The following is a 25265-nucleotide window of genomic DNA, read 5'->3' as shown; positions in this document are numbered from 1 at the left end:
TAACACTCCGGAGGGGCATTATGAGAACCTTGTCATGCCATTCGGTCTGACTAATGCCCCGGCGGTGTTTCAACACTTTGTTAATGATATTTTTCGCCACCTGGTGGGACAGTTTGTTGTCATATATCTGGATGATATCTTAATTTACTCGCCGGATCTGGTGTCTCATCAGGAGCACGTTAGACAGGTGTTACAGATCTTGCGGGATAATAAACTGTATGCCAAGTGGGAAAAGTGTGTGTTCGCCGTACAGGAACTCCAGTTTTTAGGCTTCCTGGTTTCAGCGTCCGGTTTTCGTATGGACCCTGGGAAAGTGCGGGCAGTTCTTGAGTGGGATCGGCCGGAGAATCTTAAGGCACTACAACGTTTCCTGGGGTTTGCTAACTATTACCGGAAGTTCATTCGTAATTTCTCGTCCATGGTTAAGCCTCTCACAGACATGACTAAAAAGGGGACGGATTTTTCTAGGTGGTCTGACAAGGCTTGTCAAGCATTCTCCTCCTTGAAAAAATGTTTTGCCTCGGCACCCATTCTCATTCAACCTGATGCGTCTCAGCCATTCTTTGTAGAGGTAGACGCTTCCGAGGTAGGGGTGGGAGCAGTATTGTCACAGGGTTCGTCCCCTGGTAAGTGGCATCCATGCGCCTTTTTCTCTAAAAAGTTGTCGTCCGCTGAGAGGAATTACGATGTCGGCAATAGGGAACTCTTGGCCATTAAGTTAGCTTTTGAGGAGTGGCGCCATTTTTTGGAGGGGGCAGTTCATCCGGTCACCGTCATCACCGATCACAAGAACCTGCTATATCTGGAGTCCGCTAAACGTCTGAATCCCAGACAAGCTAGGTGGTCATTGTTTTTTACCAGGTTTAATTTCGTCGTTACATATCGTCCTGGGTCTAAAAATGTAAAGGCGGATGCCTTATCTCGCAGTTTCCCTGGGGCCGGGAATACGGACGACCCGATTCCTATTCTTCAGGAGGGGGTGGTGGTTTCGGCAGTATGCTCTGAGCTGGAGGAGGAGATATTGGAGGCTCAGGGGGACGCCACTGTTGGACCTTCGGGGAGACTGTTCGTTCCAGATCAGTTGCGACAAAAGGTGATCGAGGCACACCATAACTCAGTTTTTGCAGGACACCCGGGGAGTAAAGCAACTGTGGATCTCCTCTCGCGTCGGTTTTGGTGGCCTAACTTACATAAAGAGGTGGTAACTTTTGTCGCGTCCTGTGGGGTTTGTGCGCGCTCTAAGACCTCACATACCCGTCCGTCTGGGGCCCTCTTACCTTTGAAGATCCCGGAGCGTCCTTGGACTCATCTGTCTATGGACTTTATTACGGACCTCCCTCCGTCTTCGGGTAAAACGGTCATACTCGTTGTAGTGGACAGGTTCAGCAAGATGGCACATTTTATCGCTCTTCCGGCTCTTCCTAATGCTAAAACTCTTGCGCAGGTATTCATTGGGGAGATTGTGAGGCTTCACGGGGTACCCTCCGAGGTGGTGTCTGATCGGGGGTCTCAGTTTGTGTCCAAGTTCTGGAAGGCGTTTTGTGCTCGGCGGGGGATGCATTTGTCATTCTCGTCGGCTTTTCATCCTCAGACCAATGGTCAGACGGAACGTATGAACCAGAGCTTGGAGACATATCTTCGGTGTTTTGTGTCAGAGAACCAGGAGGACTGGGCTTCTTTCCTACCTCTGGCAGAGTTTGCTCTCAATAATAGGCGGAGCGAGTCCACTGGTAAGTCCCCGTTTTTTGGGGCATATGGTTTTCACCCCCAGTTTTGTACTTTCAGTAGGGGGGGCTCTTCGGGGGTTCCGGAGGAGGAACGATTTTCCTCATCTCTCGCTTCAGTATGGAGAGGGGTGCTGAAGAATCTGAATACTATGGGGAACCGATACAAACGTATGGCTGATAGGAGGAGAGTGTCTGGTCCGGACCTAAGTGTGAACGATCAGGTATGGTTGTCTACCAGGAATATTAAACTTAAGGTTCCCTCCTGGAAACTGGGTCCCAGGTTCATCGGGCCGTACAGAATCAGTTCTGTTATTAATCCGGTGGCATTCCGTCTTGACCTCCCCCCTACGTTTAAAATTCACAACGTGTTTCACAGATCATTGCTTAAGAGGTATGTGGCGCCGGTGGTACCGTCACCTTTACCTCCCCCTCCTGTGGTTGTCAATGGTAACTTGGAGTTCCAGGTATCGAGGGTCATTGATTCACGCTTTAATCGCCGGTCCCTTCAGTACTTGGTTCATTGGAAGGGGTATGGTCCTGAGGAGAGGATGTGGGTTCCTGCGTCGGATATTAACGCAGACCGATTAGTTCGGGCCTTCCACTCGACTCACCCGGATAAACCTGGCCCTGAGGGTCCGGAGGCCCCTCGTAGAAGGAGGGGTACTGTCACGGGTGTGTTGCCACGAAGATCGTCACGAGTACACAGCCTGACTTCTCGCAGCTGACTTGTTGGTGCTTTGTGTTTTTTCGGCAGTGTAGGAGTTAATTCTCTCTCTCTCTGGGCTAGCTGAGGTCCAGCCTCGCCCAGCTGCAATCAATGCTTCTTTAGTGAGACTCCTTTATATTCCTGCAGGTCTGTTTGGGAGGTGTCGGTGAAAGCTTTTCATTCTGACTTACAGAGCGGATCGTGGTGTTTGGAGTTGCTGAGATAAGTGCATTTGGAAGTGTTTTTTCCCTTTCCTCGCTTTATCATTTATCTCCTTTCCCGTTGGTGTTCCCTCTGTTGTAGTTGTGTAGAAGTTGTATGCAAGGTGGTTTTGGTTTTTCCCTTGTACTGTCTCGTTCGTCTAAATACTGTGTGTGGGCATATTATTTCTGGTTCCCTATTGTTGTGATCGGGGTCCTTCTCAGGACTAGATTACTTAGGTGCAGGGATCCTCAGGAGGTAGGGGTTACGCTGGCGGCCTGGACCTCTGTACCTTTAACAGTACCTCCAGGTTGAGGGGTTAGTCAGGGTCCCAGCTTAGGGTCAGCTTAGGCCCCCTACCTCCAGTATTCTGTGACAGTGTGACACCTCCTTCATGCGCAACAGATTGTATGCCCCCTTAAGGTCAATTTTAGAGAACCACTTGGCCCCCATTAACTGGTTAAACAGATCAGGAATCAATGGCAGTGGGTAAGGATTGCGTACAGTAATTTTGTTAATCTCACGAAAATCCAGACAAGGACGTAAACCGCCGTCCTTTTTTTTTACAAAAAAAAATCCAACCGCCACAGGAGACTTAGAGGGCCTAATGTGACCGGCGGCCAAACTTGTCTGTATGTATTCCTCCAAAGCCTTCCTCTCAGGAATAGTAAGGTTAAATAAACGACTTTTAGGGAGAGTCGCTCCAGGGACAAATTCAATAGAACAATCATAGTCTCTATGGGGAGGCAAAACCTGCGATTCCTTCTCAGAAAAAACTCTCCAAAAATCCTGAATAGGAACAGGAAATTCTCCCCTATCCAAAGCTGCAATACGCCCGCTACAACACTTGTCATAACATTTATGGCTCCAGGATTTAATTTCACTGGTAGACCAATCCAGTACAGGATTGTGAAATTTTAACCAGGGCAATCCCAATATTACTGGAGAAGGCAAGTTATTCAAAACTACCAAATCCAATTTCTCGTGGTGAACACCATTAATAGTGAGAGGAAATTCACAGACCTTGAGAGTAATATTCTTCAAAGCGGAACCATCCACCGAAACCACAGCAATGGGGGATGATAAAGGTTCGGGTTTTAAATTGAGTCTTTCCAAGAATCCCCCATCAATAACATTCAGAGTAGACCCACAATCAACAAACACCCGAAATTCCATTAATTTTTCCTGAGCAATCGTGGAAGCAGCTAAAAATACACCCTTGGAATTTAAACAGGCAATACGGGCATGACTGACCATTTTTTTTTCTTTCTTGATACGAAGCTCACAGTCTTTAATTAAATGACCAGATTTTCCGCAATAGAAACACAAGCCTTCAGAAAATCTGCGATCTTTTTCTTGAGAACGAGGTGCCATCGCTCCAATCTCCATCGGTTCACCACTGTTAGTACACACATTCTCATAACCAGAAACTGACATAGCAGAGGATTTGCTCTCATTAACCCTTGCACGCAGTCTCCTATCCACCCGTATAGCTAATTGCATAGCCTGTTGCAAATCTTCAGGTGTAGGATAAGCAATTAGCAGGCCTTTAACCCTTTCACTGAGCCCAGCAAGAAATAGACTTTTCAGAGCAGAATCGTTCCACCCTGTTTGAGTAGACCATCGACGGAAATGAGTACAATATTTTTCCACATTACCTGATCCCTGTCTCAAACGTCTTAACTCAGTCTCAGCTGATGAGACACGATCAGGATCATCATATAATAGTCCCAAAGCAGAAAAAAAACTATCCACTGAACTGAAGCATGTATCACTAGGTTGCAAAGAAAAGGCCCACTCCTGAGGCTCTTTGCGCAAAAGTGACATTATAAACCCTATGCGCTGGGAATCATCCCCAGAGGACTTGGGTCTCAAACGAAAATACAATAAGCAAGCATTTTTAAATGAAAAAAATTCTCGGTGTTCACCAAAAAATAAATCCGGCAAACGTACCTTAGGCTCCAAGAAATGTGCTCCAGGACAGTTACTCATGTGTTGACGGAGCTCAGTCACCTCCAAAGAGAGTCCCTGCAGGTGTTTAGCCAAATCCAGAACCGACACCATGATGGAACAGAAAAAAATCTTTCCTTAGAGCATTTGCTGGGCTGGACTTACTGTTATGTTCTGCTACCAGAGCTAAGGAAAGAGAGGAGATCTGTCCCTACGATAGAACTCAGCTTAATCCCTACGATGTAACAGGGGACCTGATCCTGCGATCAGACCTGCTAAAGTCCTAAGCTAGTCTGTACGGAGACCTATAGATGTGGGGAAGGAATCCCTACAAGTACTAAGGACTGGGAGGAAAATGGGACACCTCCTAACAGAAATAGTAGCAGACAGACGAACAAACAATATATATAGAACAAAGAGGTCCGTAGACCAAGCAAACTAACAGAGTTAGATACAGAGCACAGGCTAGCTAGAAAGTAGTTAAACAATGAAGTCCAGCAAAGCCAGAAGGGCGGAGCAGGCTTAAATAGGCCAACAAGGTCATGTGACCAGCAAAGGAAAAAAAACCTAAGAGCAAGGTTCTAACAGCGATAGCCAGTAACCCCATGTATTCTGCCTCTAGGAGTGGCTCTAGCCAGTACCCCCATGTATCCTGCCTCTAGGAGTGGTACTTGCTAGTAACCGCACGTCTTCTGCCTCTAGGAGTGATGCTAGCCAGTAATCTTATGTACTCTGCCTGTAGGAGTGATTCTAGCCAGTACCCACATGTATTCTTCCTTTAGATTTGATGCTAGCCAGTAACCCCAAGTATTCTACCTCTAGGAGTGGTGCTAGCCAGTAATCCCAAGTATTCTGCCACTAGGAGTGGTGCTAGCTAGTGTTGAGCGAACATGCTCGACACTGCTCGGTACTCGCCCGAGCATCACGCTACTCGGGATGTTCGGCGAGCACCGAGCATTTCCGGGTTACTCGGGCGGGAGCTCGGGTCTCCACCCTGCTTGTTTGGCGCTCTTTACAGAGCCAATGAACATGCAGGGATTGCCAGCCAGTCACGGTAATGCTGCAGCCATGTGGGTTGTGGGCATTACAGTGATTGGCTGGCCGCACAGCGTCACCTCGAGTATTTAAAACGGGGCGCCGCCATCTTGGACACAGTTGCTCCGGATTAGACAGTGTAGGGACAGCGCTGCTAATTTAGGGAGAGATATAAACTGCGAAATAGTTAGTGTAGGGTCTGTAAAGGCTGCCAGAACAAACAAACAGTCCTTTTCAGGACTAATATCCATCTCAGATACCAGGCAGGCAGGCTGTTTAGGAGACACAGTGGTTATACCAGCAAACGCTGCATTACAGTCCTGTGTGCTCCTGTTGCTGAAATTGCTGGACTTAGCACCAGGTGTCGGGGGCCAGGAAAAATCCTTTTTTTTTTTTCATCTAAATCCTCCTTTTTTTTTCCTCCTTCACACTGTACAAATACCCGTCTTATTAACCTTTTGGTGTGTCCCCCCCCTCCAAAAAAAACAGCGTGTCTCTGATTTTTCAGACACAAATATAACTGTTGAAAATAGTCTGGTGTAGGCTAGAGAAACAGAAGCGTTGTTTTGCACTTCCACGGTTCAAACCTCTGTATTATCCATTTTGGGCCATTTGTATCTAAAAAAAAAAACAGTTTGAGTGTGTTGCTCACTGTTCAGCCGCAAATATCTCTATTTAAAAAAGTGTGGCATACCCCAGTAAACAATAACTGTGGTTTTGCCATCCCACGGTCGTTTTTTCCATAAAGAAAAACAGTAGTGTCTCCTGACTGTTGTGACACAAAAATATATCTGTTGAAAATAGTCTTGTGTAGGCCCGACATCCCAGTGTGGTTTCGCAGTTCCACGGGTCAAATCGCTGTACTATCCAGTTTTGGGCCTTTGGTATCTAAAAAAAAAGCAGTTTGAGTGTGTCGCTCACTGTTCAGCCGCAAATATCTCTATTTAAAAAAGTGTGGTATACCCCAGTAAACAATAACTGTGGTTTTCCTCTTCCACGGTTCTAATCTACTCTATATTACCCTTTTTCCATTGATAGTGCAAGTGTAAGCTATTTTACTTCATTTACAATGGGCAAGGCGCGTGGCAAGGGACGTGGAAGTGGACGTTCTGGTGATGGTTCGTGCAGAGGACGGGGCCGTGGCCAAGGTGAAAATGTGCCACAACCAACAGCCACATCTTCTCGCTCCCACTTCTTGACCGAATTACTAGGGAAGCACAGAACAACACCAGTATTGAGAACTGATCAGTGTGAACAGGTTATTAATTGGATAGCAGATAATACTTCCAGTTACCAGGGCACCACCAACTCCGGTCTGTCTTCCACACGGTCAAGTTTTAGCAGCCGTGAGTCTCGACCACATACTCCTCCTCACCATGATGCTCCTTCCTTCCACCATGCCGAGTGTCGTCATAGAGCAAGTGATCCCACACTTGGACACTCTGAAGAGCTGTTCATTGGTCCATTTCCATATTTGGGCCCCTCGCCTGATACGCTTGAAGTGGTGGAAGAGGAGATCCCATGTTGCGATGCCCAAATATTTGAACAGCCACGGCCACAGGAAGTCGACGTTGGCAATCTGTCACAAGAGGTGGACGATGACGAGACACAATTGCCAGGAAGTGAGGAGGAGGATCGTGGTGCGCAAGTGGAAGAGGAGGAGGTGGTGGATGATCTAGTAACTGACCCAACGTGGAAGGAGGACATGCAGAGTGAGGCCAGCAACACACAGGGGGAGGGAGGCAGAGTACCCCAACAGGCAGGAAGAAGCAGTGTGGTGGCCGCAGACAGAAGGCAGGCAACCATTCCCCGTAACAGCAACACGAGGGACGTTGCCAGTACAAGCGGTAGGTCTTCCAGAGTCTGGAATTTTTTTAAAGACTCTGCTGATAACCCCAAAAAGGCCATATGTTCCACCTGCCATGCCAGCATCAGCAGGGGTGACAAAACTACCAGCCTGACCACCACCAGCATGATCAGGCACATGGCAGCAAAGCACCCGACTTTGTGGGGATAGATATGAAGTTTTGTTTGCTAGTTACTGCATTTTCTGTGGTATTTTGTGGTGTTCTTGAATTCTTTTTCATTTATGGAGTTTACTGATTGGGTTCATTATTTTTAATTTTGAAAGATCTGACTTTTCTGAATGCAGCTATTCCACTTTTTTATTATATATATATATGTACTGTATATTTTTTTTTTTATTTATTTCATTTTTTTAAATGGGGGAACAGGGAGGTGATTTGAACTTTTATGCTTTGCTTATTTTTTCATTTTACAATTTTTTTTTTCCTTTCACTGTTCTTAAGGCTATGTGCCCACGATTAGAGATGAGCGGTGTTCGAATCGAACTGTTCGCCAATCTCAAATTCGAGCTGTTTTGGGCGGTGTTCGAGCCGTTCGACGAACCTGAACGATTTGAAAAAAAATCCAGCTGTTCGAGGTTATGTTCGATAACTGTTCGTGCACCAAAATCGTAACTGGATTTTTTCACAGTAATGCTGATAATCAATGTTAATACACAGTTTGAGTGTACAGCGGGCGGGGGGAGGGGCAGGGGATGGATCTCTGCAGAAATAATGAAGATCTCCATTTTTTTTCTCTTTCCCGCATTTACAGTGAGGAGGTGCAGTCTGTCAGCCTATCAGCAGCGCACACACGGAGTGAAGTGCTTTTTTTCACACAAGCAAGGGCATGTGTCATTGGCTGTGTATGTCACATGTCCTTGCCCTATAAGACCCAGCCATTTTCCCCGTCGCCACCATTTTCTCACTGCCGCAGCTAAGTGTTAGACAGCACCGCTGCTGCTGTGTGCGCGCTATACAGTATAACTGTGTGAATTGCAAGTGTATCTGAAATAGACAGATAGCTTGGGAGTAGGGACTAGGATTGGTGATAGACAGTAACCCCATGTCTTCTAACTAGGATTGGTGGTAGCCAGTAAACTCATGTATTCTGCACTAGGAGTGGTGGTAGCCAGTAACCTCATGCAGTCTCCATCTATTAGTGGCGTTAGCCAGTAACCCCATGTGTTCTGCCTCTAGGAGTGGCGCTAGCCAGTAACCCTATGTATTCCGCCTCTAGGCGATATGCTTGCCTGTATCCCCATGTATTCTGCCTCTAGGCGATATGCTAGCCAGTAACCCCATGTAGTCTGCCTTTAGGAGTGATGCTAGCCAGTAACCCCATGTATTCTGCTTCTAGGAGTGGTGCTAGACAGTGACCTCATGTAGTCTGCATCTAGAAGTCGTGCTAGCCAGTAACCCCTGTCTTTTGCTTCTATAAATTGTGCTAGCCAGTAACCCCATGTATTCTGCCTCTAGAAACGGTTCTAGCCAGTAACCCAATGTCTTCTGCCTCTTGGAGTGATGCTAGCCAGTATTCTTATGTTTTCTGCCTTTAGGAGTGGTGCTTGCCAGTAACCCCATGCCTTCTGCTTTTAGGAGTGATGCTAGCCAGAAACACCATCTCTTCTGCCTCTAGGAGTGATGCTAGCCAGTAGCCCCAAGTATTCTGCCACTAGGAGTGATGCTAGCCAGGAAGCGCACGTGTTCTGCCTCTAGGAGTGGTGCTAGCCAGTAACCACATGTAGTCTGCATCTAGGAGTGGTGCTAGCCAGTAACCCCATGTATTCTGCCTCTAGGAGTGATGCTAGCCAGTAACCCCATGTTTTCTGCTCTAGGAGTGATTCTAGCCAGTAACCCAATGTGTTCTTCCTCTAGGAGTGGCGCTAGCCAGTAACCCTATGTATTCTGCCTCTAGGAGTGATGCTAGCCAGTAACCCAATGTATTCTGCCTATAGGAGTGATGCTAGCCAGTAGCCTCACGTCTTTTGCCTCTAGGAGTGATGCTAGCCAGAAACCTCATGTATTCTGCCTCTAGTAGTGGTGCTTGCCAGTAAGCACACGTCTTCTGCCTCTGGGAGTGGTGCTAGCCAGTAACCACAAGTACTCTGCATTTAGAAGTGGTGCTAGCCAGTACCCCCATATATTCTGCAAATTGGAGTAGTGCTAGCCAGTATCCCCATGTGTTCTGCCTCTAGGAGTGGTGCTAGCCAGTAACCACATGTAGTCTGCATATAGGAGTGGTGCTAGCCAGTAATCACATGTAGTCCGCATCTAGAAGTGGTGCTAGCCAGTAACCCCATGTCTTCTGCTTCTAGGAGTGATGCTAGCCAGTAACTACATGTAGTCTGCCACTAGGAGTGGTGCTAGCCAGTAACCCCATGCAGTCTCCATCTATTAGTGGTGCTAGCCAGTAACCCCATGTGTTCTGCCACTAGGAGTGGCGTTAGCCAGTAACCCCATGTCTTCTGCCTCTAGGAGTGGTGCTAGCCAGTAAGCGCACATCTTCAGCCTCTAGAAGTGATGCTAGCCAGTAACCCAATGTAGTCTGCCTCTTGTAGTCATGCTATCCAGTAACCCCATGTGTTCAGCCTCTAGGAGTGGTGCTATCCAGTAACCCTATGTCTTCTGCCCTAGGAGTGATGCTAACCAGTAACCCCATGTATTCTGAAACCATGAGTGGTGCCAGCCAGTAACCCCATATATTCTGCCTCTAGTAGTGGTGCTTTCCAGTAACCGCACGTCTTCTGCCTCTAGGAGTGGTGCTAGCCAGTAACCACATGTAGTCCGCATCTAGGAGTGGTGCTAGCCAGTAAACCCATGTATTCTGCCTCTAGGAGTGGTGCTAGCCAGTAACCCCATGTGTTCTGCCTCTAGGAGTGGTGTTAGCCAGTAACCCCGTGTATTCTGCCTCTAGTAGTGGTGCTTGCCAGTAAGCACACGTCTTCTGCCTCTGAGAGTGGTGCTAGCCAGTAACCTCATCTAGTCTGCATATAGGAGTGGTGCTAGCTAGTAACTTTATGTAGTCTGCATGTAGGAGTGGTGCTAGCCAGTAACCCCATGTCTTCTGCCTCTAGGAGTGGTGCTAGCCAGCAATCGCACGTCTTCTGCCTCTAGGAGTGATGCTAGCCAGTAACCTCATGTAGTCCGCATCTAGGAGTGGTGCTAGCCAGTAACCCCATGTCTACTAACTAGGATTGGTGCTAGCAAGTATTCCCATGTATTCTGCCTCTAGGAGTGATGCTAGCCAGTAACCTCATGTGGTCTGCATATAGGAGTGGTGCTATCCAGTAACCTCATGTAGTCTGCATATACTAGTGATGCTATCCAGTAACCACATATAGTCCGTATCTTGGAGTGGTCCTAGCCAGTAACTCCATGTCTTCTGCCACTAGGAGTGGTGCTAGCCAGAAACCCGATGTATTCTGCCTCTTGTAATCATGCTAGCCAGTAACCCCATGTGTTCTGCCTCTAGGAGTGATGATAGCCAGTAACCCCATGTATTCGGAAACTATGAGTGGTGCTAGCCAGTAACCCCATGTATTCTGCCTCTAGTAGTGGTGCTTGAAAGTAACCGCACGTCTTCTGCCTCTAGGAGTGGTGCTAGCCAGTAACCGCATGTAGTCTGCATCTAGGAGTGGTGCTAGCCAGTAACCCCATGTATTCTGCCTCTAGGAGTGATGCTAGCCAGTAACCCCATGTAGTCTGCATATAGGAATGGTGCTAGCCAGTAACCACATGTAGTCCGCATCTAGGATTGGTGATAGACAGTAACCCCATGTCTTCTAACTAGGATTGGTGCTAAACAGTAAACTCATGTATTCTGCACTAGGAGTGGTGGTAGCCAGTAACCTCATGCAGTCTCCATCTATTAGTGGCGTTAGCCAGTAACCCCATATGTTCTGCCTCTAGGAGTGGCGCTAGCCAGTAACCCCATGTCTTCTGCCTCTAGGATTGGTGCTAGCCAGCAATCGCACGTCTTCTGCCTCTAGGAGTGGTGCTAGCCAGTAACCTCATGTAGTCTGCATATAGGAGTGGTGCTAGCCGGTATCCTCATGTAGTCCGCATCTAGGAGTGGTGCTAGCCAGTAACCCCATGTCTACTAACTAGGATTGGTGCTAGCAAGTAATCCCATGTATTCTGCCTCTAGGAGTGATGCTAGCCAGTAACCTCATGTGGTCTGCATATAGGAGTGGTGCTATCCAGTAACCTCATGTAGTCTGCATATACTAGTGGTGCTATCCAGTAACCACATGTAGTCCATATCTTGGAGTGGTCCTAGCCAGTAACTCCATGTCTTCTGCCACTAGGAGTGGTGCTAGCCAGTAACTCCATGTAGTCTGCATATACTAGTGGTGCTATCCAGTAACCACGTGTAGTCCGTATCTTGGAGTGGTGCTAGCCCGTTAACCCATGTATTCTGCATCTAGGAGTGATGCTAGCCAGTAACCCGATGTATTCTGCCTCTTGTAATCATGCTAGCCAGTAACCCCATGTGTTCTGCCTCTAGGAGTGATGCTAGCCAGTAACCCCATGTATTTTGAAACTATAAGTGGTGCTAGCCAGTAACCACATGTAGTCTGCATCTAGGAGTGGTGCTAGCCAGTAACCCCATGTATTCTGCCTCTAGTAGTGGTGCTTGCCAGTAACCGCATGTAGTCTGCGTCTAGGAGTGGTGCTAGCCAGTAACCCCATGTATTCTGCCTCTAGGAGTGATGCTAGCCAGTAACCCCATGTAGTCTACATATAGGAATGGTGCTAGCCAGTAACCACATGCAGTCCGCATCTAGGATTGGTGATAGACAGAAACCCCATGTCTTCTAACTAGGATTGGTGCTAGCCAGTAAACTCATGTATTCTGCACTAGGAGTGGTGGTAGCCAGTAACCTCATGCAATCTCCATCTATTAGTGGTGCTAGCCAGTTAACCCATGTATTCTGCCTCTAGGAGTGATGCTAGCCAGTAACCGCACGTCTTCTGCCTCTAGGAATGATGCTACCCAGTAACCCCATGTGTTCTGCCTTTAGGGGTGGTGCTAGCCAGTAACCCCATGTCTTCTGCCTCTAGGAGTGGTGCTAGCCAGAAAGCGCACGTCTTCAGCCTCTAGGAACGATGCTAGCCAGTAACAGGATGTATTCTACCTCTTGTAGTCATGCTATCCAGTAACCCCATGTATTCAGCCTCTAGGAGTGATGCTATCCAGTAACCCCTGTGTTCTGCCTCTAGGAGTGGTGCTATCCAGTAACCCCATGTCTTCTGCCCTAGGAGTGATGCTATCCATGAATCCCATGTGTTCTGCCTCTAGGACTGGTGCTAGCCAGTAACCCCATGTATTCTGCCTCTAGGAGTGATGCTAGCCAGTAACCTCATGTAGTCTCCATATAGGAATGGTGCTAGCCAGTTACCTCATGTGGTCTGCATATAGGAGTGGTGCTAGCCAGTAACCACATGTAGTCTGCATCTAGCATTGGTGCTAGATAGTGTTTATCGAGAATGCTCAACACTGCTCGTTACTCGCCCGAGCATCACGCTACTCGGGATTTTCGGCGAGCACCGAGCATTTTCTGGTTACTCGGGCGGGAGCTCGGGTCTCCGCCCTGCACGTTTGGCGCTCCTTACAGAGCCAATTAACATGCAGGGATTACCAGACAGTCACTGTAATGCCGCAGCCATGTTGTTTGTGGGCATTACAGTGATTGGCTGGCCGCACAGCGTCACCTCGAGTATTTAAAACCGGGCGCCGCCATGTTGGACACAGTCGCTCCGGATCAGACGGTGTAGGGAGAGTGCTGCTGAGTTAGGGAGAGATATATAGTGCGAAATAGGTAGTGTAGGGTCTCTAAAGCCTGCCAAATCAAACAAACAGTCCTTCTCATGACTAATATCCATCCCAGATATCAGGCAGGCAGGCTGTATAAGAGACGCAGTGGTTATACAAGCAAACGCTGCATTACAGTCCTTTGTGCTCCTGTTGGTCAAATTGCTAGTGTGAAGTGGCTAAAAGAAGGGATTGGTCTTTTCTTCTAGCAGTTTCCGCTTGGAAGCCGTCACTATTTTATAACTAGTTGTTAGTGAGGCCTGGGATACAGGAACATTGTCTGGAGTTGCACTAAGTGGTTTATGAAGAGACAACACAATACTCCAATACCGCTAGTAGTGAATCCTCCATAATTCCATACATGATATATAATAATGGATGAAAAACAATCAAAGAAGAAATGCTTAGAACTATGTGATCAGTAGAAATCATTCTCAACAGACAAACACAATGATAGCGACCTACATGTGATAACTGTAATAGTTAGGCTATGTGCCCACGATGCAGAAATGCTCAGGATTTTTTCCTGGGCGTTTCTGCATCTCCCTGTCAGAAAAAAACGCATGCGGATTGTACATGCGTTTTTCATGCCAGAGACATGCGGAAATGAAGCATTCTTCACTGCATTTCCGCATGCGGGTGTCAAGCGCTTTCCAAGAAATTTTAGCATCACTTGGAAAGTGCTTGACAACTAGGTCACACTATATAAATCCATGCAACCGGCATGGATTTATATAGTGTGACCCGAGAGAATGGTTAAAAATAAAAAAATAAACCTATACTTACCTTCTGATGGCCCCCGAGTCTTGCTGTGCTCCTGTGCTGGCTGCTGGCAGATCGCGGTACGCTGTACTGAAGGACCTGCCGTCACATGACTGTGACGTCAGTGTAGGTCCTTCAGTCCTGCGCGATCTGTCGGCAAGCACAGGGAAGGAGTCCGGGGGCCGTCGGAAGGTGAATATAATCTTTATTTTTCATTTTATTCTTTTTTTTACAGCTTTTAATGGTACCTGGGTGTGGAGGAGAGTCTCCTGTCCTCCAGACCCGGGTACCATCCGCACATTAGAACGCGCCAATTATGCAAGTACAGATGCAGTCTTGCGGAATTGGTGCGTTCTAATGCAAGTCAATGGCGGCAAAAACGCAGCGCTTCCGCAAAATTAATGGACATGCTGCGGATTTTTGAGCGCAGCATAAACACTGCGGAAAAATCCGCAGCATGGGCATTGAAAGTGCGGAATTGCATTGGAGACCATGGGGGAAGGTTTACCAAGCGTTTCCCAAGCGTTTACGCTGCGGAAATTCCGCAGCGTAAACGCTTAAAAAACGCATCGTGGGCACACAGCCTTAAAGTGGTTTCCAGGCTTTTCACAAAAATTTGCAGCTACTCTACGTCTCTGCAAACTTGTTGCTTCTTAAATTGCAAGCAGCGCATGCTATGAGGACTCTCCGGTGCTGGTGGCGGGACTGAGCGGACACGTGACTGCAGGTATGTGATATGCATCCTCAGTGGCGTAACTATAGTCAGATGGGCCCAATGCAAGATTTGGACTGGGGACCCCCATCCTGAATAAGTTTTATATATGCGTCCTCCATCCTGGTTTATATGTCCGTCTTCCTGGCCGCATTCTGGTAAATATATCGCCCATCCTCGTTTATGTCCCTTATCCTGAGCCCAATCCTGGTATATATCCCCCATCCTGGTATATATGTCCCCCATTCTGCTGCTGTTCTTTAACGTATTGATGAAAATAAACCATTATAGTCACCAGGGGCATACGTAGAAGTCATGGGGCTCCATAGAAGTATAAACGCACTCCCCATAGTCCTCCGTATAATGTACTGCACAGCTCATAGTATAATGAACCCCATAGACATCCACAGTAGTATAATGCATCCTATAGACATTCTTAATAGTATAAGGCACCCCATAGACATCCAGAGTAAAATAATGCACCCATAGACATCCATAGTAGTATAATGCACCCCATCGACATCCATAGTAGTATAATGCACCCCATAGACATCCATAGTAGTATAATGCACCACATAGACATCCACAGTAGTATAATGCACCCCATAGACATCCATAGTAGTACAATGCACCCCCATAGTCATATATAGTATTATATTGCACCACATAGACACCCATAGTAGTACAATGCACCCCATAGACATCCATAATAGTATAATGCACCCCATAGACATCCACAGTAGTATAATGCACCCCATAGACATCCATAGTAGTACAATGCACCCCCATAGTCATATATAGTATTATATTGCACCACATAGACACCCATAGTAGTACAATGCACCCCATAGACATCCATAATAGTATAATGCACCCCATAGAAATCCATACTAGTATAATGCACCCCATAGACATCCATACTAGTATAATGCACCCATAGACATCCACAGTAGTATAGTGCACACCATAGACATCCATAATAGTATAATGCACCCCCATAGACATCCACAGCAATATAACTCACCTTATACACATCCATAGTAGTATAATGCACCCCCATAGACATCCATAGTAATATAACGCACCTTATACACATCCATAGTAGTATAATGCACCCCCATTCTCATCCATAGCAGTGTAATGCACCTCCATACACATCCATACTAGTATGGCCAATATAATAATAATAATTTTTATTTTTATAGCGCCAACATATTTCACAGCACTTTACAAATTTTAGGGGGGACTTATACAGACAATACAGAATAAGCATATCTCATATCGAAAGGAGTGAGGGCCCTGCTCGCAAGCTTATAGTCTATGAGGAAATGGGGAGACACAAAAGGTAGAATGTACATATATTGTATAATGCAGCCTTGATATACTAAATAGGATAAATAATAATACATGGACTGGTTGCCAGCCAGTATGTGTACAGTCCTGAATGAGGCTATTAAGTGCATGTGTGGCACCCCAGGGGTCTGGTTACCACAGTAATAGAGATATTATGTCTGAGAGCAAGTGGGAGGTTTCTCTGGTCAGGAGGCCTAAGCATGCAACACGGCCCACCCAGACCTGGGAGGGGAGGAATCTGCCCTTATAAACTGGGTCTGGGGCGGGATTAGTGAGTGAAGTCCCAGACAGAGACGCAGTCAGGTCTGGAGGACAGCAGACACAGGGAAAGTTACAACAGGAGCTCTGTAGGAGCAGGAGCGAGTGCCAGAGGCTGGAAGCTAGAAAGCTCACCTTGGCTGAAGACACTAACCTGGACACGGAGTCCGAGGCTGTGGGGACATCCAGGTCCAGCAGCAGAATCCAACCGGCAGGGGATTCCATGTCCTCTGGCCTTAGAAACCCGAAGGCACGGTCACAAGCAAGGGACCAGCACCGCCATCGTGAAGCGAAGGCTAACGGAAGGCCCCAAGTCACCGGCCATACGGGTGAGCACCACACGGTATACTCAGGGACGTAGGCTACTTCTACCCGCATAGAGCAAGGTAGCCAGGAAAGAGTGCAGATAGTCGGGGAGGCCTACAACTCCACCTGGTCAGGGGAGATCCTGCTTGCTCACAGACTGACCAGGCCCCTACTGCTAACCAGTACTCCCGGGAGGGTCTGCTTTATACCATCAGTAAAGACCCTGAACTGCACCACACGTCTGTGTTTCATTGCCGCACCAGCACCATTACTACTGGGACGCTCACACCATCACTCCCATCATCCACATTAGCTGCCCTGAGGCAATACTTCTCCCGTGGGGAGTTATCCCATACTCGGCTGCGCAAACAACATCAGCCTCAGCGGTCGGCAGCGCAGCGGCGGTCCCCACTGACCGCAATCCACGGGTGGCGTAGTCGGACATTGTTATTACTTAAGACCGCCACTGGTTTGACCGCCCTGGGCACGGACCGGGTCACCACAACGGAGAACTACAACCCCCAGCGATCCGGCTCCGGCTATCCCCCTGCACAGCACAGGCCCAGGGGGCGCGTCACATGGTTGGTATGAACCTGAAGTTGAAGATTTTAATATGGGGGAAAAGTGAGACGGACAGATAGTGTGTGGAGGCGATACGCCAGTCTAAAGAAATGGGTTTTTAGGGTCTGCTTGAAACTGTGGGTATTGGGAATTAATCGAACTGTCCTAGGTAGTGCATTCCAAAGAATTGGCGCAGCACGCGAGAAATCTTGGAGACGGAAGTGGGAAGTTCGGATTCTGGAGGATTTTAGTTTTAAGTCATTGGCAGAACGTAGGGCACATGTAGGGTGGTAGACTGAGACAAGGGAGGAGATGTAGGGGGTACTGAAGCATGGAGCACTTTGTGGGTAAGCGTGATAAGTTTAAATTGAGCTCTATATTGGATGGGCAACCAATACAATGACTGGCACAGGGAAGAGGCATCGGTGTAGCGGTTGGCGAGGAATATGATCCTGGCTGCTGCGTTAAGGACGGATTGGAGAGGGGAGAGTTGAGTAAGAGGGAGACCGATTAGTAGAGAGTGGCAATAGTCCAGACGATAACAATAAGAGCTACAGTAAGAGTTTTTGCCGAGTCAAGGTGAGAAAAGTCCTGATTCTTGAGATGTTTTTGAGGTGTAGATGACATGAACACCAATGATTTTTTTTTTAACCACTTCACGCCAGAGCCTGTTTTTGCCTTCGTGACCGGGCCAATTTTTTCAATTCTGACCACTGTCACTTTATGAAGTAATTACTCTGGAACGCTTCAACGGATTCCCCTGATTCTGAGATTCTTTTTTCGTGACATATTGTACTTCATGATAGTGGTAAAATTTCTTCCATATCACTTGCGTTTATTTGTTAAAAAATCGGAAATTTGGAGAAAATTTTGCAATTTTCAAACTTTGAATTTTCATGCCCTTAAATCAGAGAGATACAGTATGTCACACAAAATAGTTAATAAATAACATTTCCCACATGTCTAATTTACATCAGCACAATTTTGGAACCAAATTTTTTTTTTGTTAGGGAGCTATAAGGGTTAAAATTTGACCAGCGATTTCTCATTTTTACAACAAAATTTACAAAACCATTTTTTTAGGGACCACATCATATTTGAAGTCACTTTGAGGGGTCTTTATCACAGAAAATACCCAAAAGTGACACCATTCTAAAAACTGCACCCCTCAAGGTGCTCAAAACCACATTCAAGAACTTTATTAACCCTTCAGGTGCTTCACAGGAATTTTTGGAATGTGGAAGAAAAAAATTAACATTTAACTTTTTTCACAAAAATGTTACTTTAGACCCAATTTTTTTATTTTCGCAGGGGTAACAGGAAAAAATGGACCCCAAAATTTTTTGTGCAATTTCTCTTGAGCGCGCTGATACCCGATATGTAAGGGAAAACCACTATTTGGGCAAGGAGCGCCATTAGACTTTTTGAATGTAAAATTTGTTTGAATTAGCAGACGCCATGTTGCGTTTGGAGAGCCCATGATGTGCCTAAACAGTGGAAACCCCCCACAAGTGACCCCATTTTGGAAACTAGACCCCTTAGGGAACTTATCTAGATGTGTGGTGAGCACATTGGGAGACATAATAAACAAATCAGTAGCAGGTGAAGAATTGGTTTTATTTATTTTTTACACCGTTCCTCGTGCGGTATAAGTGATGAGATTACTTTATTCTTCGGGTCGGTGCGATTACAGAGATACCAGATTTATATCAGGTTTTTATGATTGACAGCTGTCACACACTAAAAGACGCTTTTTTTTTGTAAAATCTAGTTTTTGCGTCGCCATATTTTGAGAGCTATAATTTTTCCATATTTCGGCTGACAGAGTCATGTGACGGCTTGTTTTTTGCGGGACGAGTTGACATTTTTATTTGTACCATTTTTGGGTACGTGACATTTTTTGATCGCTTTCTATTCCGTTTTTTGGGAGGTAAAATTAACAAAAACCTACAATTCAGGAATTGTTTTTTGAGTTTTTTTTTATGCCATTCTGCGTGTGGTAAAAGTGATAAGGCAGCATTATTCTTCGTGTCAGTATGTTTACAGCGATACTACACTTACTGTATATTTTTTTATGTTTTGGCGCTTTTACACAATAAAACAATTTTATAGAAAAAATTTTTTTTTTGCATTGCTTTATTCTGAGAGGTATAACTTTTTTATTTTTCGGCTGATGGAGCTGTATGGCAGCTTGTTTTTTGCGTTTTCAGCGGTACCATTTTTATTTCCATTTTGCTTTTTGATCGCATTTTTTTTCCACTTTTTGTTTGGCGATATGGCGAAAAAGCATAGTTTTTTGCTCCGTTTTTTATTTATTTTTATTACGGTGTGCACAGAAGGAGTTAATTAGTGTGACAGTTTTATAGCTCTGGTTGTTTCGGACGCGGCGATACCAAATATGTGTACTTTTTTTTGTTTTTGCATAAATATACGGATTTATCGGTTTAATATTTTATTTATTTATTTTAATTTATTTTGTGATTTTTTTTAGTAGTTTGAAAACATTTTTTTTACTTTTTTTCTTACATTTTTACTTAGTCCCTGTATGGGACATTAATTTTTATTTTTCTGATCACTGATCTCATGTAATTTAATAGACATATATTACATTACATGAGATCTTTGCTGACTGTTTCACAGTCATTGTGTCCTGCCAGGCTTCAGCTGCAGGCTGAGCCTGGCAGGACACCATATATGGCAGATCTGGAGGCGGTCATGTGACCTCCAGCTGCCATAGCAACGCCAGGTCCTGGAAACTATCAGGGGTCGTCGGAGAGGTAAGTCTACGACCCCCTCTCCTCCTGCTGTCTTCTATATGCCGCGATCACTATAGATCGCGGCATATAGAAGACAGCAAAGGGTTAACATCACTGGGACCTGATCCAATCAGGTCCCGATGATGTTCCCTGTCAGAGCTATCGCTCTGCACCTCACCCGCAGCGCTTGCAGGATCCTCGGGGTCCTGAGCGCTGCGGGACCACCCACCGTTTTTAAACGTCCGCTCTGCACAGAGCCCAGGCAGCACGGACGTTTATCTACAGTGGGCCGTCGCAAAGCGGTTAAATAAATAAATACTCACCACTCCTTCACTCTCGTGCAGTGCGAGTCTTCTTGTGAAGCCAGCAGGACTCGGTGTGCGACAGGAGCGTGTGACGTCATTGTCATGCGCTGCCGTCAAGTGCAGACGTCAGCTCCTGGCCTCTGATTGGCCGACAGAGTGTATTGTGGTTTGCGGCCCCGCACACTACAATACCTTTCAGCTGTATGTGCGTCCAAGGCTGGCAGCTCCCTTTGTAAGTGCCGACCAATGACATCCCCGATGTGCTAGATGGGAGACAAGTCCAGAGATGCAGTAGGCCATGGTAGCACATTTAGGCCAGGCAGGCTGCTCACAGAAGCCGGTGCAACATGTGGCCTGGCAGAGTTGTTTTGAAAAATGGCTCCTGGGACTCTTTGGAGAAATGTCCGCACCACTGGTTTCACCACCAAATCAATGTAACACCGAGATGTTAGTGACGCGCCCCCTGGGCCGTGTGTGTGGGGGAATACCCGGAGCCGGGTCTCTCTGTGTAATGCTAGGGGTTGTAGTCTCCGCGGCGGCGACCCGGTTCCGTGGCTCAGGGTGGGCAAACCAGTGGCGGATCTGTTTATTTGGTTTTGTAATGTTTAAATGTCCGACTACGCCACCTGTGGATTGCGGTCACTGAGAACCGCCGCTGCGGGTCAGACCTCTGAGGCTGATGTTGTGTGTGCAGCAGAGGGTAGTATAACTCCCCACGGGAGGAGTATAGCCTCAGGGCAGTGAGTGCAGATGGTGGGGGTGATGGTGCACGGGAGCAACAGTAATGACTCAGAGTCCAGTGATGCAGTCCAGGGTCTTTACTCACAGTTTTACACTCCAAGCCACTTCTGCAGGTAACGGCTGCCCACGTCGTACTGTGCTCACCAGGTGAGGGGCTCGGCCAACCCCCAGGTACCTTTGGAATGCTTTTCAGGACCCCCTTCGTGTGTCCTCTCTCTGGTCCGTCGTACCCCACAATTGACCACGTTTCTGTCCAGCTGCCTCGGGCCTTGGTGGGCAAACGCATGTTCCGTTTCCCTGGGTCCTATATGGTGCCTTTCTAACGGGCGTAGTGAGGGGCCGTAACACATGCAATGCCACGGCCTCCGGTTACTAGCTGAGGGTGGTTACTCTCCTCCACTAGATGAGGGATCCGGTTCCCTTTCTTGGCCTGACCCCCCTACTCTGGCAGCGGCAGGCGTAATGTGGTGACTGGCCGGTCCGCACCCCTGGGGTTCCTTCACTCCACTCCTGGAGCCTCCTCTGTTCCTCTCCTCTCCTTTCTTCTCCTCCAGGCCCAGGCCTTGAGACTTGGCCTGCCTGCGGAGCAGAGCTTATACAGAGCCCCTGCTCCCTGTCTCCTTCTCTTTCTCTGACTAGTCTCTCCACTTCTCTCCTGACTCTAAGATGGTGCCCACCTTATATACTCCTCTATACAGTGCACCCTGGATCTACTCTCCCCACCCACACACTACCGGGTTCCCCCTTTCTAGGTGTTCCCTCCCCCCACTCCAGCAAGGGACAAGGGCAATTATGCTCACACCCGGGAGCATTGTTGCCCTGTCCCCTGGAAATGTGGGTGTTAGGGTCCTGAGCCACACTACATCCTTACCTGGAAGTGAGATATCACACCTCTGGGTGAGATGCAATACCTCTGTAGTGACCGAACCCTCAGGGCGCTACATTCCCCCCTGGTAAATCACAGCACGTCCGCGGGCTGGAACAGAGCCAGAGACAATTGATTTGAAGACATGCAAAAACATTTTTAAATGCAACCATATAAAAGCAATTCAACATTTTCTTTTTCCCTTTGTGGGAGACAACTTTTCCTATCTGTTACTTTCAGCATTATTAAACTTTACTTTTTAATATATATAAAATTTTCTTTCAAATATATAACCCTTGGCATATATATGTATATAAAACATCTCTCCAAGTAGAAAACACAAACTATTCTCAGCAGCATTCTTGCGACGAAGTCTCTTTAGCAGGTCACAGTCCTTGCCGCGACCAGGTGTCCATAACAAAGTGCAAATTTTCAAACACCTCCAGGTGTCCGTTGAGGTAGGTGTTTATAAAACCAATAGGGGGCACCTTAAGAAGTGCAACTATTTACAATATTTGGCTGCTCCCAGTCCTCAGCCGGATAGAAAAGGGTTGGCTGCTCCTAGTCCCCAGCCGGATAATTCACAGACCCTTTTCGGGTAACTCTAGCAAACTCTTTATAACCCGCAACCAGTGTGACTTGAAACTCTTTCACCCTGACGGGTAACTATGTACAGTTCCTGCTGCTGTTCTTCAGTAGCGGTCTCCCTCTGGTGGACGTTCCTGCTCCTCGTACTCTTCAGACCCGTCCGGGTCCTCCACGTAGTAAGATTCAGGGTAGCGCTGCTCTTCCACCCTCCGAACGTTGAGAGCATACCACCCCCTCAGGCCTCGGTGTCGGGTGTATGACCGCTGATCTTCCGGTAACAGATCCCGTTTCGGGTGATCCGTGGGCAGGTGACTTTCCACATCCCTCCGATTGACAAAGAGGTCTGTGTCGGTTGTCGGGTCCCGGATGAACCCTCACCCCTTCTCCTGGTGGAACCTCACCACGATCCCGATGACTTTGGGACCGTGTGCAGACTGGGGATCTCGGCGGGTCCGGGTCTTTTCCTCTGCGCTTCGGGCCTGTAGCTGTTCCTGCCTCTGGCGCCGCGACCGCTTCTCCTTCTCCAGCTGCTCTATTTCCCGGCGACAGAATTCCCGCCTGCGAGCTGCGTCTGCCCGCGTCTCCTGTGAGAACCCCATCAGGTCCTCCCCGGTCTGGTCCCACTCTATTTGGACCTCTTCATCGGGGAGCTGGGGGATGGTGACTGGCTGCAGAGTGGGCTGGAGTGGTGGACGTGAGGTGTTGGCCCCTGTGGACAAGTCCCTCCGATGGCAGGGGTGAACCCAACCACGTGGCATGGGGAGCGGCTATCCATCAGGACCGGTAAGTTGAGTGTATAAGTCGGTCCCCAGGGGTGGTAGTGTTGGGACCGGGGGCGCCCGTTGTTGGAAGGTGCCTGGGGGCATCAGGCCTTGCGACCGGGCCTGGAGGGGGCCGCCTCCGACTGCACCCTGTATCAAGAGGCACGGCGTGAGACGTGGTCCAGCGGCTGCGCTTGGGGCCTAGGTGCAGGCGGAAGAGCACAGGAGGTGCAGCGACTTCCGGGGCGATCGGCTCCACGACGGGGTCCAGGGGCAGGTTAGTGGCGTCCGGGCTGGTATCAGGGGCGTCCCCCTTACCTGCTCCCTTTGCAGCACTGCTCTCAGCAGCCTCTGGTGGTCCTCCTCTGTCCTCAGGGGCAGGCACGCTGTCGGGTGTTTGCAGCGAGCGCCACTCGCTGCCGGGCCGCGACCCGTCGGCCCATCTCCTCTCTCCACTCCACGATGGCCTCCTGCTGCGCCTGGACCATTCTCCGGTCCAAATCCTCCAGCCCAGCCCGGAGGAATTCAGGGTCCTCTCCGGGGAGCTGGGCCATCAGCTCCGCGAGGCTGCAGCAGGCCACCGGTCAGGGTACTGGGACTGGCGCTCCCAGCCATCTCCGGGTGTGGTCTGCCAAGACTGATCCAAACCACACCCTGCCCTTCAGTTTTCTTTCCTCTCCGCCCCTGTTGGGGGTGGTCCCGGGGCAATCTGCTGACAATCACTCTCAGGGGCAGCCCACCCCCACGTTGATGGACATCTCTACAGCCGCACTCATGGCTGATGGGGGTGGGCTCCGTCTTTGGCGCCATTCTGGGACCTGGCCCATGATGGGAGGTGGCTTTTGGTGCGCACATAATGGCGTCCGTTCTGCTGGGGCGGGCGCCACATTCAATACAGTGAAACAGTCTCTAGGCACACAATACCCGATGATAACGGGTTGGTTTAAATCCTGCTGACTATGCCAAAGTTGACGCGCCCCCTGGGCTGTGTGTGTGGGGGAATATCCGGAGCCGGGTCTCTCTGTGTAATGCTAGGGGTTGTAGTCTCCGTGGCGGCGACCCGGTTCCGTGGCTCAGGGTGGGCAAACCAGTGGCGGATCTGTTTATTTGGTTTTGTAATGTTTAAATGTCCGACTACGCCACCCGTAGATTGCGGTCACTGAGAACCGCCGCTGCGGGGCAGACCGCTGAGGCTGATGTTGTGTGCACAGCAGAGGGTAGTATAACTCCCCACGGGAGGAGTATAGCCTCAGGGCAGTGAGTACAGATGGTGGGGGTGATGGTGCGCGGGAGCAACAGTAATGACTCAGAGTCCAGTGATGCAGTCCAGGGTCTTTACTCACAGTTTTACACTCCAAGCCACTTCTGCAGGTAACGGCTGCCCACGTCGTACTGTGCTCACCAGGTGAGGGGCTCGGCCAACTCCCAGGTACCTTTGGAATGCTTTTCAGGACCCCCTTCATGTGTCCTCTCTCTGGTCCGTCGTACCCCACAATTGACCACGTTTCTGTCCAGCTGCCTCGGGCCTTGGAGGGCAAACCTATGTTCCGTTTCCCTGGGTCCTATATGGTGCCTTTCTAACGGGTGTAGTGAGGGGCCGTAACACATGCAATGCCACGGCCTCCGGTTACTAGCTGAGGGTGGTTGCTCTCCTCCACTAGATGAGGGATCTGATTCCCTTTCTTGGCCTGACCCCCCTACTCTGGTAGCGGCGGGCGTACGGTGGCGACTGGCCGGTCCGCACCCCTGGGGTCCCTTCACTCCACTCCTGGAGCCTCCTCTGTTCCTCTCCTCTCCTTTCTTCTCCTCCAGGCCCAGGCCTTGAGACTTGGCCTGCCTGCGGAGCAGAGCTCATACAGAGCCCCTGCTCCCTGTCTCCTTCTCCTCCTCTGACTAGTCTCTCCACATCTCTCCTGACTCTAAGATGGTGCCCACCTTATATACTCCTCCTTTACAGTGCATCCGGGATCTACTCTCCCCACCCACACACTACCGGGTTCCCCCTTTCTAGGTGTT

Source organism: Phyllobates terribilis, unplaced genomic scaffold (assembly GCF_046119375.1).
Source record: "Phyllobates terribilis strain yellow unplaced genomic scaffold, ASM4611937v1 Scaffold_12__6_contigs__length_324123572, whole genome shotgun sequence".
NCBI classification, from domain to species: domain Eukaryota; kingdom Metazoa; phylum Chordata; class Amphibia; order Anura; family Dendrobatidae; genus Phyllobates; species Phyllobates terribilis.
This window is presented reverse-complemented; position numbering follows the sequence as displayed.